The sequence below is a fragment of the Bubalus bubalis genome, chromosome 11, assembly GCF_019923935.1.
Source record: "Bubalus bubalis isolate 160015118507 breed Murrah chromosome 11, NDDB_SH_1, whole genome shotgun sequence".
Taxonomy (NCBI): domain Eukaryota; kingdom Metazoa; phylum Chordata; class Mammalia; order Artiodactyla; family Bovidae; genus Bubalus; species Bubalus bubalis.
Window position 1 is genome coordinate 41,382,969 of NC_059167.1, and position 17,329 is coordinate 41,400,297.

At 39.4% G+C, this 17,329-nt stretch overlaps 1 long non-coding RNA gene across 1 annotated transcript in view; it reads left to right on the plus strand.

Moving 5' to 3' along the window:
• Positions 1 to 11,987, plus strand: part of LOC123328039 — a 36,883-nt gene extending 24,896 nt beyond the window's left edge. The window contains exon 3 of the long non-coding RNA XR_006542768.1: positions 10,567 to 11,987. This is a non-coding gene — a long non-coding RNA (uncharacterized LOC123328039). The remainder of the gene's footprint in view (positions 1 to 10,566) is intronic.
• The last annotated feature ends 5,342 nt before the right edge of the window (positions 11,988 to 17,329 follow it).

Genomic DNA, 17,329 nt, shown 5'->3' on the forward strand with positions numbered 1-17,329 from the left:
AAAGATAAACTCTGTTACTATTTCCATTTGGTTCCCCTCTATTTACCATGAAATGATTGGACCAGATGCTATGATCTTAGTTTTTTGAATGTTGAGTTTTAAGCCAACTTTTTCACTCTCCTCTTTCACTTTCAAGAGGCTCTTCAGTTTCTCTTCACATTCGGCCATAAGAGTGGTATCATCTGCATATCTGAGATTATTGATATTTTTCCTGGAAATCTTGAATCCAGCTTCTGCTTCATCCAGCCTGGCATTTTGCATGATGTACTCTGCATATAAGTTAAATAAGCGGGGTGACAATATACAGCCGTGACATATTCCTTTCCCTATTTGGAACCAATCTGTTGTCCCATGTCCAGTTCTAACTGTTACTTCTTGACCTGCATACAGATTTCTCAGGAGGCAGGTAAGGCAGTCTGGTATTCCCATCTCTTGAAGAATTTTCCACAGTTTATTGTGATCTGCACAGTCAAAGGCTTTGGCATAAACAATGAAGCAGAAATAGATGGTTTTCTGGAATTCTCTTGCTTTTTTGATGATCCAACAGATGTTGGCAATTTGATCTCTGGTTCCTCTTCCTTTTCTAAATCCAGCTTGAACATCTGGGAAGTTCATACTTCATGTATTGCTGAAGCCTGGCTTGGAGAATTTTGAGCATTACTTGGCTAGCATGTGAGATGAGTGCAACTGTGCAGTAGTTTGAACATTCTTTGGCATTGCCTTTCTTTGGGATTGGAATGAAAACTGACCTTTTCCAGTTCTGTGGCCACTGCTGACTTTTCCAAATTTGCTGGCATATTGAGTGCAGCATTTTCACAGCATCATCTTTTAGGATTTGAAATAGCTCAACTGGAATTCCATCACCTCCAGTAGCTTTGTTCGTAGTGATGTTTCCTAAGGCCCACTTGACTTTGCATTCCAGGATGTCTGGCTCTAGGTGAGTGATCACATCATCGTGATTATCTGGATCATGAAGATTTTTCTTGTTTAGTTCTTCTGTGTATTCTTGCCACCGCTTCTTAATATCTTCTGCTTCTGTTAGGTCCATACCATTTCTGTCTTTTTTTTTTTCATTTTCCAGGAAAAGAAACAAGAATGACAAATTTTATTTTGCTGTAGAAACTATCCTTGGACAATATGTTATATTACTCACACAAAAATAATTTCTTAAGAAATAGTTTATGAAATATGAAAAAAAAGGAAACAGCAGGTTTCAAAAGCTTCAGCGTTAGACATAAATCCCTTAAAAACTTCTAAACTACTAAGTACTTTCTTTCTTTTTTTTTCCTTTTTATTTTTTTTTTCATTTTTCTTTATTTTTTAAAATATAAATTTATTTATTTTAATTGGAGGTTAATTACTTTACAATATTGTATTGGTTTTTCCATACATCAACATGAATCTGCCATGGGTGTACACGTGTTCCCCATCCTGAACCCCGCTCCCTCCTCCCTCCCCGTACCATTCCTCTGGATCTTCCCAGTGCACCAGCCCCAAGCATCCAGTATCATGCATCGAACCTGGACTGGTGATTCATTTCATATACGATATTATACGTGTTTCAGTGCCATTCTCCCAAATCATGCCCACCCTCTCCCTCTCCCGCAGAGTCCAAAAGACTGTTCTATACATCTGTGTCTCTTTTGCTATCTCGCATACAGGATTATCGTTACCATCTTTCTAAATTCCATATATATGCATTAGTATACTATATTGGTGTTTTTCTTTCTGACTTATATCACTCTGTACAATAGGCTCCAGTTTCATCCACCTCATTAGAACTGATTCAAATGTATTTTTGATAGCTGAGTAATACTACATTGTGTATATGTACCACAGCTTTCTTATCCATTCATCTGCTGATGGACATCTAGGTTGCTTCCGTGTCCTGGCTATTATAAACAGTGCTGCGATGAACACTGGGGTACACGTGTCTCTTTCAATTCTGGTTTCCTCAGTGTGTAGGCCCAGAAGTGGGATTGCTGGGTCATAAGGCAGTTCTATTTCCAGTTTTTTAAGGAATCTCCACACTGTTCTCCATAGTGGCTGTACTAGTTTGCATTCCCACCAACAGTATAAGAGGGTTCCCTTTTCTCCACACCCTCTCCAGCATTTATTGTTTGTAGACTTTAGGATCGCAGCCATTCTGACTGGCATGAAATGGTACCTCATTGTGGTTTTGATTTGCATTTCTCTGATAATGAGTGATGTTGAACATCTTTTCATGTGTTTGTTAGCCATCTGTATGTCTTCTTTGGAGAAATGTCTATTTAGTTCTTTGGCCCATTTTTTGATTGGGTCGTTTATTTTTCTGGAATTGAGCTGCAGGAGTTGCTTGTATATTTTGAGATTAGTTCTTTTTCAGTTGCATCATTTGCTATTATTTTCTCCCATTCTGAAGGCTGTCTTTTCACCTTGCTTATAGTTTCCTTTGTTGTGCAAAAGCTTTTAAGTTTAATTAGGTCCCGTTTGTTTACTTTTGCTTTTATTTCCAATATTCTGGGAGGTGGGTCATAGAGGATCCTGCTGTGATGTATGTCGGAGAGTGTTTTGCCTATGTTCTCCTCTAGGAGTTGTATAGTTTCTGGTCTTACATTTAGATCTTTAATTCATTTTGAGTTTATTTTTGTGTATGGTGTTAGAAAGTGTTCTAGTTCATTCTTTTACAAGTGGTTGACCAGTTTTCCCAGCACCACTTGTTAAAAGAGATTGTCTTTAATCCATTGTATATTCTTGCCTCCTTTGTCAAAGATAAGGTGTCCATAGGTGCGTGGATTTATCTCTGGGCTTTCTATTTTGTTCCATTGATCTATATTTCTGTCTTTGTGCCAGTACCATACTGTCTTGATGACTGTGGCTTTGTAGTAGAGCCTGAAGTCAGGCAGGTTGATTGCTCCAGTTCCATTCTTCTTTCTCAAGATTGCTTTGGCTATTCGAGGTTTTTTGTATTTCCATACAAATTATGAAATTATTTGTTCTAGCTCTGTGAAAAATACCGTTGATAGCTTGATAGGGATTGCATTGAATCTATAGATTGCTTTGGGTAGTATACTCATTTTCACTATATTGATTCTTCCAATCCATGAACATGGTATATTTCTCCATCTATTAGTGTCCTCTTTGATTTCTTTCACCAGTGTTTTATAGTTTTCTATATATAGGTTGTTAGTTTCTTGAGGTAGATATATTCCTAAGTATTTTATTCTTTTTGTTGCAATGGTAAATGGAATTGTTTCCTTAATTTCTCTTTCTATTTTCTCATTATTAGTGTATAGGAATGCAAGGGATTTCTGTGTGTTGATTTTATATCCTGCAACTTTACTACATTCATTGATTAATTTCTGTCTTTTATTGTGCCCATCTCTGCACAAAAATTTTCCTTGGTATCTCCAATTTTCTTGAAGAAATCTCTAGTCTTTCCCATTCTGTTGTTTTCCTCTATTTCTTTGCATTGATCACTGAAGAAGTCTTTCTTATTTCTCCTTGCTCTTCTTTGGAACCCTGCATTCAAATGGGTATATCTTTCCTTTTCTCCTTTGCCTTTCACTTATCTTCATTTCATAGCTATTTGTAAGGCCTCCTCAGACAACCATTTTGCCTTTTTGCATTTCTTTTTCTTGGGGATGGTCATGATAACTGTCTCCTGTATAATGTCATGAACCTCTGTCCATAGTTCTTCAGGCACTCTATCACATTTAATCCCTTGACTGTATTTCTCACTTCCACTGTATAATTGTAAGGGATTTTATTTAGGCCATATCTGAATGGTCTAGTGGTTTTCCCTACTTTCTTCAATTTAAGTCTAGTGTATTGTTCCATGTCTGGTTCTAACTATTGCTTTTTGACCTGCATACAGATTTCTCAGGAGGCAGGACATGGAACTGATGAGCCCTTTCTTTCTGGAAAGCAGAAAATGAGAAAATCAAGATGGTAAAGAATCTGTCTGCAGTGTTGAGAATCCAGGTCTGATCCCTGGGTCAGGAATATCCCATGGAGAAAGGGATGACTACCCACTCCAGTAATCTTGCCTGGAGAATTCCACAGACAGGGGAGCCTGATGAGCTACAATCCATGGGGTCATAAAGAGTTGGACACGACTGAGTAACGTTTGTTTGTTTTTATGATGTTGAGAGTTGTCTGCTTGGCAGATGAGCAGATGACCCACAAACTGCAGAACAATAATACCAAAGAAATTCTTGCACCATTAAGAAAGTTCTGAGATCCACAATGGATTTCCCAACCTGGGGATCTGGAAAAGGGACCTAGAACCCCCAGAGAATATGACATTGGAGACCAGTGGGATTTTATTACAGAATTTACACAGGACTGGGGAAACAGACTCTTGGAGGGCACAAACAAAACCATGTGTGCACAAGGACCCAGAAGAAAGGAGCAGTGACCCTATAAGAGACTGACCCAGAGTTGCCTGAGAGTGTCCAGGAGTCTCTGGTGGAGGCATAGGTGGGTGGTGGCCTGCTGCAGGGTCAGAGGCACTGAGTGTGGCAGTGTGTGCATGGGACCTTTTGAAGGAGGTCGCTATTATCTTCATTACCTCCACCATAGTTTGGTCTCAGATCAAACAGGGAGGGAATACAGCCCCTTCCATCAACAGAAAATTGGATTAAAGATTTACTGAGCATGGCCCCGCCCATTAGATCAAGACCCAGTCTCTCCCATCAGGAAGCTTCCATAAGCCTCTTATCCTTATCTGTTGTCAGTGATACTGGCCTAAAATTTCTTTTTATGTGTGGAATTATCATCTGGTTTTGGCATGAAGGTGATGGTGGCCTCATAGAATGAGTTTGGGTGTGTTCCATCCTCCACAATTTTCTTTATAACAGTTTCAAAAGGATAGATATTAACTCTACTCTATATGTTTGATAGAACCTGCCTGTGAAGTTATTTGTTCCTGGACTTTTGCTTGTAGTTGTTGTTCAGTAACTCACTCGCATCTGACTCTTTGCAGCACTTGGACTGAAGCATGCCAGGCTTCTCTGTCTTTCACTGTCTCTTGTGTTTGCTCAAACTCATGTTCAAACATCTCATCCTCTATTGTTCCCTCTGTTCCTACCTTCAAACTTTCCCAGCCTCAGGGCCTTTTCCAGTAAGTCGATGCTTCCCATCAGGTGGCCAAAGTTTTGGAGCATTAGCTTCAGCATCAGTCCTTCCAATGAATATTCAGGGTTGATTTCCTTTAGGATTGACTGGTTCGATCTCCTTGCTGTCCAAGAAAATCTCAAGAGTCTTCTCCAGTACCCACAGTTGGAAAGCATCATTTCTTTGGCACTCAGCCTTCTTTATGATCCAACTCTCAGATCCATACTTGACTACTGGAAAAACCATAGCTTTGACTATATGGACCTTTGTTGGCAAAGTAATGTCTCTGCTTTTTAATACACTGTACACTGTCAGGTTTGTCATAGTTTTCCTTTCAAGGAACAAGTATCTTTTGATTTCATGACTAGAGTCACCATTCACAGTGACTTTGGAGCCCAAGAAAATAAAGTCTGTCACTCTTTCCATTGTTTCTCCATCTATTTGTGAAGTGATGGAACCAGATGCCATGATCTTAGTTTTTAGAATGTTGAGTTTTATGCCAGTTTTTTCATTCTCCTCTTTCACCTTCATCAAGAGGCTCTTCAGTTTCTCTTTGCCTTATGCCATAAGGGTGGTGTCATCTGCATATCTGAGGTTGTTGGTATTTCTCCTGGCAGTCTTGATTCCAATTTGTGATTTATCCAGTCTCACATTTCACATCATGTACTCTGCATATAGCTTAAATAAGCAAGGTGAAAATATACAGTCATGATATACTCCTTTCTCAATTTTTGAACCGGTCTGTTCTATGTCTCATTTTAACTGTTGTTTCTTGATTTGAATACAGGTTTCTCAGAGGGCAGGTAAGGTGGTCTGGTATTCCCATCTCTTTAACAATTTCCCATAGTTTGTTCTGATCCATATAGTCAGAGGTTTTAGTGTAGTCAATGAAGCAGAAATAGATGTTTTTCTGGAATTCCCTTGCTTTTCCTGTGATCAAACAGATGTCGGCAGTCTTGTTCCTTTGCTTTTTCTAAATCCAGCTTGAACATCTGGAAGTTCTCAGTTCATGTACTAATGAAGCCTAGCTTGAAGGATTTTGAGCATTACCTTGCTAGCATGTGAAATGAGTGCAAGTGTACAGTAGTTAGAACATTCTTTGGCATGCCCTTCTTTGGGATTGGAATGAAAACTGACTTTTTCCAGTCCTGTGGCCACTGCTGAGTTTTCCAAATTTGCTGCCATATTGAGTGCAGCACTTTAACAGCATCACCCTACAGGATTTTAAATAGCCCAGCTGAAATTCTATGACCTCCTCTAGCTTTGTTTGTAGGAATGCTTCCTAAGGAATTCAAGCTGTGCTTTTTGGAAGAAAAGCTATGACAAACCTAGACAGCATATTAAAAATCAGAGACATCACTTTGCCAAGAAAGATCTATATAGTCAAAACTATGGATTTTCCAGTAGTCATGTATGGATGTGAGAGTTGGACCATGAAGGCTATGCTGCATGTGTTATCTTCAAAGAGCTTCATAGTTTCTAGCCTTACATTTAAGTCTTTAATCCATTTTGAATTTATTCTATTTTGCAGCAGTGTTTTCCACCAATCTTCCAACTTACATATTCGTTCTTCTGCCTCATTTATTCTTCTATGGATTGCTTCTACTGTATTTTTTCATTTCAGTTAGTGTTTTTTTTTTTTTTTTTTTTTTTTTTACATCTTTGAGCTCTTCACTAAACATTTCTTTTATCCTCACAGTCCCTCCATTCTTTTTCCAAGATAGTCTGAGTTATTTTTCAGGTAGATTGCCTATCTCCATTTGACTTAGCTCTTCTTCTGTGTTTTTTTTTTTTGTTTTTCCGTCATCTGGAACATATTTCCCTGCTGCCTCATTTTGTCCAACTTACTCTGTTTGTGGTCCTTGTTCCTCTGGCTGCAGGTTTGCAGTTTCTCTTGGTTCTGGTGTCTACCCCCTGGTGGGTGAAGTTGGTCCAGTGACTTGTGCAGGCTCCCTGTTTGGAGGGTCTAGGTGCCTGCCCACTGGTAGGTCAACCTAGGTCTTGTCCCTTTGGAGGGCAAGGTCATCTCAAGGGGTATATTTAATAGGTGGCTCTTGTCTTAGGTAGCTTGTCTGCTTATGACTGGGGCTATGTTCCCACTTTGTTGGTTGTTTGGCCTGAGGCATCCTAGCACTGGAGCCTGTAGGCTTTTGGTTGGGGATACATCTCAGTGCAAATATGATGATTCCAAGAGAGCTTATGCCAATGGGTATTTCCTGGGGCACCTGTCACCAGTGTCTTTGCCCCCACAGTGAGCCAAAGTCAACACACCACCCCCCAGGAGATTCTCTAAGCACTGCAGTTAGGTCTGCTCCAGGCTCCTATGGAGTCACTGCTTTACCCTAGATCCTAGTGCACATGAAACCTTGTGTGTGCTCTCCTAGAGGAGTCTCTTTTTCTCCCAGTCCTGTGGAGTTCCTGTGCTGAAGTCCTGCTGGCCTTCAATGCCAGATGCTCTGGGGGCTCCTGCTCCTCCTCCTGATGCCAGACTCCTGGCTTTGGAGCCTGATGTGGGGCTCAGAACTCTCATTCCTGTGGGAGAACCTCTGCAACAAATTATTTTTGAGTTTGAGTTGAGGGTCACCCAACCAATGGGCATGTGAGTCGATATAACAGAAGCACCTCTCCTATCATCTCATTGTGACGTCTTCATTTTGGGTGCAGATTCTTTTTTGGTAGGTTTGAACCTTGTTTGCTAATGGTTATTCAGAAGTTGGTTGTGATTTTGGTTTTTGTGAAAGAAGGTGGGCTCTGATCCTTCTGCTCCACCATCTTGTCTCTCACTCCTGGTATCCACATTTGAAATGTCTTTATAAATTTTTGGTTTGTGGTTACCATGAGATATATATGCATCTTTGTTGTTATTCAGCTGCTAAGTCATGTGCAACTCTTTGCGACCTTGTGGACTGCAGCACACTAGGCTTCCCTGTCCTTTATCATCTCCCAGAGTTTGCTCAAAGTCACATCCATTGGAGCTTACCTTGTGGCTCAGATGGTAGAGAATTTGCCTGAATTACAGGAGACTTGGGTTTAATACTTGGGTTCTCCCAGGTGGGTATGTCCATTGAGTCAGTGATGCTATCCAACCTTCTTATCCTCTGTCATTCCCTTTTCTTCCTGTCTGCAGTCTTTCCCAGCATTAGTGTATTTTCCAATGAGCTGGCTCTTTGCATCAGATGGCTAATGTATCAGAGCCTCAGCTTCAGCATCAGTCTTTCCAATGAATATTCAGGGTTTGTTTCCTTTAGGATTGACTGGTTTAATCTACTTGCAGTCCAGTGAACTCTCAAGAGTCTTCTCCAGCACCATAGTTTGAAAAATGAATTCTTCAGTGCTCAGTCATTTTTATGGTTCAACTCTCACATCTGTACATGGCTATGTAAAAAACATAGCTTCGACTGTATGGACCCTGTTGGCAAAGTAACATCTCTGCCTTTTAATATGCTATCTAGGCTTGTCATAGCTTTTCTTCCAAAAAGCAACTGTCTTCATCCACAGTTGTTTTGGAGCCAAATAAAATAAAGCCTGTCACTATTTCCATTTTATTCCCCTCTATTTGCCATGAAGTGATGAGATCAGATGCCGTGATCTTAGTTTTTTGAATGTTTGAGTTTTACGCCATCTTTTTCATTCTTCTCATTAACCTTCATCAAAAAGCTCTTTAGTTCCTCTTGCTTTCTGCCATTAGGGTGGTATCATCTGTATATCTGAGGTTGTTGATATTTCTTCAGGCAATCTTGATTCCAGCTTGTGCTTCATCCATGCTAGCATTTCAAATGATGTACTCTGCATAGAAGTTAAATAAGCAAGGTGACAACAAACAACCTTATTGTACTCCTTTCGCAATTTTGAACCAGTCTTTTGTTGCATGTGCAGTTCTAACTGTTGCTTCTTGACCTGCAAATAGGATTCTCAGGAGACAGATAAGGTGGTCTGGTATTTCCATCTCTTTAAAAATTTTCCATAGATTGTTGTAATCTGCACAGCCACAGGATTTAGCATAGTCAGTGAAGCTGAAATAGATGTTTTTCTGGAATTCTTTTGTTTTTTTCTGTGATCCAACAGATGTTGGCAATTTGATCTCTGCTTCCTTGCCTTTTCTAAATCCAGCTTGTACATCCAGAAGTTCTCAGTTCATGTACTAGTGAAGCCTTACTTGATGGATTTTGACCATTACCTTGCTAGCATGTGAAATGAGTGCAATTGTACAGTAGTTGAACATTTTTTGGCATTTCCCTTCTTTGGGATTGGAATGAAAACTGACCTTTTCCAGTCCTGTGGTCACTGCTGAGTTTTCCAAATTTGTTGGCATATTGAGTGGAGCACTTTAACAGCATCATCTTTTAGGATTTGAAATAGCTCAATTGGAATTCCATCACCTTCACTAGCTTTGCTGTTTTGTTTGTAGTAATGCTTCCTAAGTCCCTGTTGACTTCACTGTCCAGAATGTCTGGCTCTAGGTAAGTGACCACACAGTGGTGGTTATCCAGGTCATTAAGACACTTTTTATACAGTTTTTCTATGCATTCTTACCACCTCTTATTAACCTCTTCTGCTTCTCTTGGGTCCTTATGGTTTTTGTCTTTTATTGGGCCCATCTTTGCATGAAATGTTACCTTGGTATCTCTAATTTTCTTGAAGAGATCTTTAGTCTTTCCCATTCTATTGTTTTCCTCTGTTTCTTTGTATTGTTCACTTAAGAAGGCTGTCTTGTGTCTCCTCGCTATTCTTTGGAACTCTGCATTCAGTTGGGTATATCTTTTCATTTCTCCTTTGCCTTTTGCTTCTCTTCTTTGCCCTGCTATTTGTAAGGCCTTCTCAGACAACCATTTTGCCTCCTTGCCTTTTTTTTTTTTTTTTTTTTAGGATTGTTTGGGCACCACCTCCCATACAATGTTATGAACCTCCACCCATAGTTCTTCAGGCACTCTGTCTGTCAGATCATAAGGGATTTGATTTAGGTCATACCTGAATGGCCTAGGGGCTATCCCTACTTTCTTCAATTTAAATTTGAATTTTGCAATAAGGAGCTCATGATCTAAGTCACAGTCAGCTCCAGGTCTTGTTTCTGCTGATTATTTAGAGCTTGTCCACCTTTGGCTGCAGAGAATATAATCAATCTCATTTCATTATTGACTATCTGATGATGTCCATCTGTAGAGTCGACTCTTGTTTTGTTGGAAGAGGGTGTTTGCTTTGACTAATGTGTTTAATTTTCTTATCTGATTCTCAAATGCAATGTAATAATCTTTTGTGCTCTCTTCCTCTTAGGATAACTGTTTTTGATGATATGTTTTTACAGCTAATTGTTTTGTGCATCCCTTAACTTCTTATGTGGATATAGATTATTTTACTATTTATTGTTTTTAACCTTCCTACTAGCTATGTGTGGGCTTCCCAGATGGTCCTAGTGGTAAAGAACCCACCTGCCAATGCAGGAGACATAAGAGTTGTCAGTTTAATCCTTAGGTCCGGAAGATCCCCTGGAGGAGTCCATGGCAACCCACTCCAGTATTCTTGCCTAGAGAAAACCCATGGACATAGGAGCCTGGCAGGATATATTCTGTGGGATCACAGAGTCAAGCACGACTGAAGAGACTGAGCAGCATGCTCTAGCTATATGTGTGGATGATTTTTTTCATTTATTGTATGTTTTTCTTACTGATGAGCTTTTTCATTTTGTAATTTTCATGCAAAGCTGGTTTGATGGTGCTTAGTTTTGCTTGTCTGTAAAGTTTTTGATCTCTTCATCAAGCATAAGTTATTAAGGAGTTGAAGCTCCCTCTGCTCGCCTTACAACAAGCCAATGAATCAGAGAGATGTTGTGGCAAGGAATACAACTCTATTTGGAAAGCCAGCAGACTGAGAATATGGCAGACTAATGTCTCAAAATAACCATCTTATTGAGGTTTGCATACCAGATTCTTTTATAGAATAAGCAGGGAAGTTGAGGAGGTAAAGTAAAAAAGGCTGTGACTCTTACAAACCTCTCCTGGAATGACTGGCCTTGACGGGGGGATGTATTGATTTCCTTCTTCCTGTAGCCATCCACAGGTGAACAAAGTCCTGATCAAAGGCATTTTGGTGTAACATTCAGGCAGAGGGGTAAGTTTTCCTGAGGCAGGCCACATGTATGGACAGTATCCTTTAAGTGAACAAAAGCAATGGGAAGCAAACATTAAAGTGAAAGAGATCCAACATGGAGTCAGTTCTTCTCTATAACAATTCCCCACATCAATATCCCTTCCATAATCTTCTGGAAAAGAGGGCAGTGACCATTTTAATTGCTTCTTGTTGTGTGTTGTCAGATTAATCTCTCTGGGAATGTCCAGTACTGATGGTAGTGTTCCAAATGCTGCTGCTTTTGTTCCTATATGGGAATTGCCTACTTTATACCTGTAGACTTAAAAAAAAATTTATAACCAAAAAGTTAAGAGTTATGTTTTATTAGGTGGGAATTTTGAGGACTTCAAGCCTAGGAGGCAGCACCTCAAGTTAAGGAATTTAGTGCTTTTTTATGTATGGGAAGATGCAAAAATCTGGGCCCACTGAAATTATTTCCTTGATATGCACCTCAGCTATCTGTGGGCCTGTATCCTGTAACCTGAGTTTCCTCAGGGCTCACCATAGGGAGTGACTGTAGTCTGATAGATGCTGGATGGCAGGTATTCTTATCCTTCCTGACTTTTTTTCAGGGATCACTGGCTCACATTGGAGGGCTGCTTCAGATCCTTTCCTCTTGGACAATATTTGGGAGACATTTCATGATCAAATTTTGTCCCATATTGTTGTGAGTCTCATCTCAAATCAGGTGAAAATTCTTGATATACCAACTCAAGTGTTAAATTTTGGATTAGACCCATTGATAATTAAAGACTGTCTAGATCTTGTCTGATTGTGATCCAGGAGTTATTTTCTCTTGTTGCATCTTCCCATACCTAGACTCACACTACTACAATTATTTTATGTTATCCACATGATTCATTTCCTCAAGATGTTTAGTCATAGAAGTTTTGTCGGAGGTCTGGTTACACACTGTAACTGAAAGAGATAACAATCTTATAAATAAGACAGCATAAAAGTAATACAGCTATTAACATTGACAAAGGCAGAGTGCAGCAGGGAGACAAATCACAAACAATTTGAAAACAAAAAACAGATTCAAACAATGATTAATCCAGTTGTAATTCAGCTGCAATAATCAATTGACCAAAGGAGTCATAGCTGATATAATGAGCTATCCACAGTTTCACTGTATTGGCCATGCATACCTAGACATACACGGCTTACTCTTGGAGACAAGCATATGTTACTGGCCGGATCAACCAGGTTGAGAGACGAAGATAAATGTTACAATTCAACTTATAAAAGTATAATATACCATATTACAGTAAGTCACAATTAGTTTAAGGAGAAGGTTTTCTTTATACCTGGAAAACACAAATTTATAACCAAGTTTACCAGTTCACTTGGCTTCCAAGAGATGTTCCATAAAGAAGGATGAATGTTGACAAATAGATGCTTTCAAATTGTGGTGCTGGAGAATACTCTTGAGAGTCCCTTGGACTGCAAGGAGATGAAACCAGTTAATTTTGAAGGAAATGAACCCTGAATATTCATTAGAAGGACTAATGCTGAAGTAGAAGCTCCAATATTTTGGCCACCTGATGCAAAGAGCCGAATCATTGAAAAAGACCCTGATGCTGGGAAAGATTGAAGGAGGGAAGAGAAGGGGATGACAGAAGATGAGTTGGTTGGATGGCATCATTGACTCAATGGACATGATTTTGAGCAAACTCTGGGAGTTACTAAAGGACAGAGAAGCCTTGTGTACCGCAGTCCATTGGGTTGCAAAGAGTAGGACATGACTTAGCCACTAACAAGAACAAAAATAACCTAAGATTTATTACTCATTAGAAAGCTCTTTCCATGTAATTTAGCATATCAAGTCAACCTAATTAGTTTAATATCTCCTTTTGGGGTGTTTAAAGAGCCATTTGAAACATCCCAAAGTTACCTAGGTAGAACATTTCATGCACAGATGGGCACAATAAAGGACAGAAACGGTATTTCTAACAAAAGCAGAGAGACTACTATCAGCATTTATATGCCAGTAAAATGGACAACTTGGAAGAAATGGGAAAATTCTTAGAAAAGTACAACTTTCCAAAACTGAACCAGGAAGAAATTTAAAATCTTAATAGACCCATCACAAGAACAGAAATTGAAAGTGTAATCAGAAATCTTCCAGCAAACAAAAGCCCAGGTCCAGACAGCTTCACAGCTGAATTCTACCAAAAATTTAGAGAAGAGCTAACACCTATCCTACTCAAACTCTTCCAGAAAATTGCAGAGGAAGGTAAACTTCCAAATTCATTCTATGAGGCCACCATCACCCTAATACCAAAACCTGACAAAGATGCCACAAAAAAAGAAAACTACAGGCCAATATCACTGATGAACATAGATGCAAAAATCCTTAACAAAATTCTAGCAATCAGAATCTAACAACACATTAAAAAGATCATACACCACGACCAAGTGGGCTTTATCCCAGGGATGCAAGGATTCTTCAATATCTTCAAATCAATCAGTGTAATACACCACATTAACAAATTGAAAAATAAAAGCCATATGATTATCTCAATAGATGCAGAGAAAGCCTTTGACAAAATTCAACATCCATTTATGATAAAAACCCTACAGAAAGCAGGAATAGAAGGAACATACCTCAACATAATAAAAGCTATATATGACAAACCCACAGCAAACATTATCCTCAATGGTGAAAAATTGAAAGCTTTTCCCCTAAAGTCAGGAACAAGACAAGAGTGCCCACTCTCACCACTACTATTCAACATAGTTTTGGAAGTTTTAGGCCACAGCAATCAGAGCAGAAAAAGAAATAAAAGGAATCCAAATTGGAAAAGAAGAAGTAAAGCTCTCACTGTTTGCAGATGACATGATCCTCTACATAGAAAACCCTAAAGACTCCACCAGAAAATTACTAGAGCTAGTCAATGAATATAGTAAAGTTGCGGGATATAAAATAAACACACAAAAATCCCTTGCATTCCTGTATACTAATAATGAGAAAATAGATAAATTAAGGAAAAAATTCCATTCACCATTGCAACAAAAAGAATAAAATACTTAGGAGTATATCTACCTAAAGAAACTAAAGACCTATATTTCAGTTCAGTTCAGTTCAGTCGCGTCCGACTCTTTGCAACCCCATGAATCGCAGCATGCCAGGCCTCCCTGTCCATCACCAACTCCTGGAGCTCACTCAGACTCACATCCATCGAGTCAGTGATGCCATCCAGCCATCTCATCCTCTGTCGTCCCCTTCTCCTCCTGCCCCCAATCCCCCCCAGCATCAGAGTCTTTTCCAATGAGTCAACTCTTCGCATGAGGTGGCCAAAGTACTGGAGTTTCAGCTTTAGCCTCATTCCTTCCAAAGAAATCCCAGGGCTGATGTCCTTCAGAATGGACTGGTTGGATCTCCTTGCAGTCCAAGGGACTCTCAAGAGTCTTCTCCAACACCACAGTTCAAAAGCATCAGTTCTTTGGCACTCAGCCTTCTTCACAGTCCAACTCTCACATCCATACATGACCACAGGAAAAACCATAGCCTTGACTAGACAGACCTTTGTTGGCAAAGTAATGTCTCTGCTTTTGAATATGCTATCTAGGTTGGACATAACTTTCCTTCCAAGGAGTAAGTGTCTTTGAATTTCATGGCTGCAGTCACCATCTGCAGTGATTTTGGAGCCCCAAAAAATAAAGTCTGACACTGTTTCCACTGTTTCCCCATCTATTTCCCATGAAGTGATGGGACTGGATGCCATGATCTTCGTTTTCTGAATGTTGAGCTTTAAGCCAACTTTTTCACTCTCCTCTTTCACTTTCATCAAGAGGCTTTTTAGTTCCTCTTAACTTTCTGCCATAAGGGTGGTATCATCTGCATATCTGAGGTTATTGATATTTCTCCCGGAAATCTTGATTCCAGCTTGTGTTTCTTCCAGTCCAGCATTTCTCATGATGTACTCTGCATATAAGTTAAATAAGCAGGGTGACAATATACAGCCTTGACGTACTCCTTTTCCTATTTGGAACCAGTCTGTTGTTCCATGTCCAGTTCTAACTGTTGCCTCCTGACCTGCATACAAATTTCTCAAGAGGCAGGTCAGGTGGTCTGGTATTCCCATATCTTTCAGAATTTTCCACAGTTTATTGTGATCATAAAACACTGGTGAAAGAAATCAAAGAGGATACTAATAGATGGAGAAATACACCATGTTCATGGATTGGAAGAATCAATATAGTGAAAGTGAGTATACTACCCAAAGCAATCTATAGATTCAATGCAATCCCTATCAAGCTACCAATGGTATTTTTCACAGAGCTAGAACAAATAATTTCACAATTTATATGGAAATACAAAACACTTCGAATAGCCAAAGCAATCTTGAGAAAGAAGAATGGAACTGGGCTTTACTATGAAGCCACAGTCATCAAGACAGTATGGTACTGGCACAAAGACAGAAATATAGATCAATGGAACAAAATAGAAAGCCCAGAGATAAATCCACGCACCTATGGACACCTTATCTTTGATGAAGGAGGCAAGAATATACAATGGAGAAAAGACAATCTCTTTAACAAGTGGTGCTGGGAAAACTGGTCAACCACTTGTAAAAGAATGAAACTAGAACACTTTCTAACACCATATACAAAAATAAACTCAACATGGATTAAAGATCTAAATGTAAGACCAGAAACTATAAAACTCCAAGAGGAGAACATAGGCAAAACACTCTCCGACATACATCACAGCAGGATCCTCTATGACCCACCTCCCAGAATATTGGAAATAAAAGCAAAAATAAACAAATGGGAGCTAATTAAAATTAAAAGCTTCTGCACAACAAAGGAAACTATAAGCAAGGTGAAAAGACAGCCTTCAGAATGGGAGAAAATAATAGCAAATGAAGCAACTGACAAATAACTAATCTCAAAAAATATACAAGCAACTCCTGCAACTCAATTCCAGAAAAATAAATGACCCAATCAAAAAATGGGCCAAAGAACTGGACAGACATTTCTCCAAAGAAGACATACAGATGGCTAACAAACACATGAAAAGATGCTCAACATCACTTATTATCAGAGAAATGCAAATCAAAACCACAATTAGGTACCATATCACACCAGTCAGAATGGCTGCAATCCAAAAGTCTACAAGCAATAAATGTTGGAGAGGTGTGGAGAAAAGGGAACCAACCCTCTTACACTGCTGGTGGGAATGCAAACTAGTGCAGCCACTATGGAGAATAGTGTTCTTTTTCCTTAAATTCCTTAAAAAACTGGAAATAGAACTGCCATATGACCCAGCAATCCCACTTCTGGGCATACACACTGAGGAAACCAGAATTGAAAGAGACACTTGTACCCCAGTGTTCATCGCAGCACTGTTTACAATAGCCAGGACATGGAAGCAACCTAGATGTCCGTCAGCAGACGAATGGATAAGAAAGCTGTGGTACATATACACAATGGAGTATTACTCAGCCATTAAAAAGAATACATTCGAATCAGTTCTAATGAGGTGGATGAAACTGGAGCCTGTTATACAGAGTGAAGTAAAACAGAAAGAAAAACACCAATACTGTACACTAATGCATATATATGGAATTTAGAAAGATGGTAACGATAACCCTGTATGCAAGACAGCAAAAGAGACACAGATATATAGAACAGTCTTTTGGACTCTGTGGGAGAGGGCAAGGGTGGGATGATTTGGGAGAATAGCTTTGAAACATGTATATTATCATATGTGAAATGAATCACCAGTCCAGGTTCGATGCTATTCACGATGCTCAGGGCTGGTGCACTGGGATGACCCAGAGGGATGGTATGGGGAGGGAGGTGGGAGGGGGGATCAGGATGGGGAACACATGTACACCCGTGGTGGATTCATGTCAATGTATGGCAAAACCAAAACAATATTGTAAAGTAATTAGCCTCCAATTAAAATAAATAAATTAATAATAAAATAAAAGATATTAAGAAGATGTGGCAAGAATACACAGAAGAACTGTACAAAAAAGATCTTAATGACCCATAAACCATGTTAGTGTGATTACTCACCTAGAGCCAGACATCCTGGAGTGTGAAGTCAAGTGAGCCTTAAGAAACTTCATTACAAACAAAGCTATTGGAGATGATG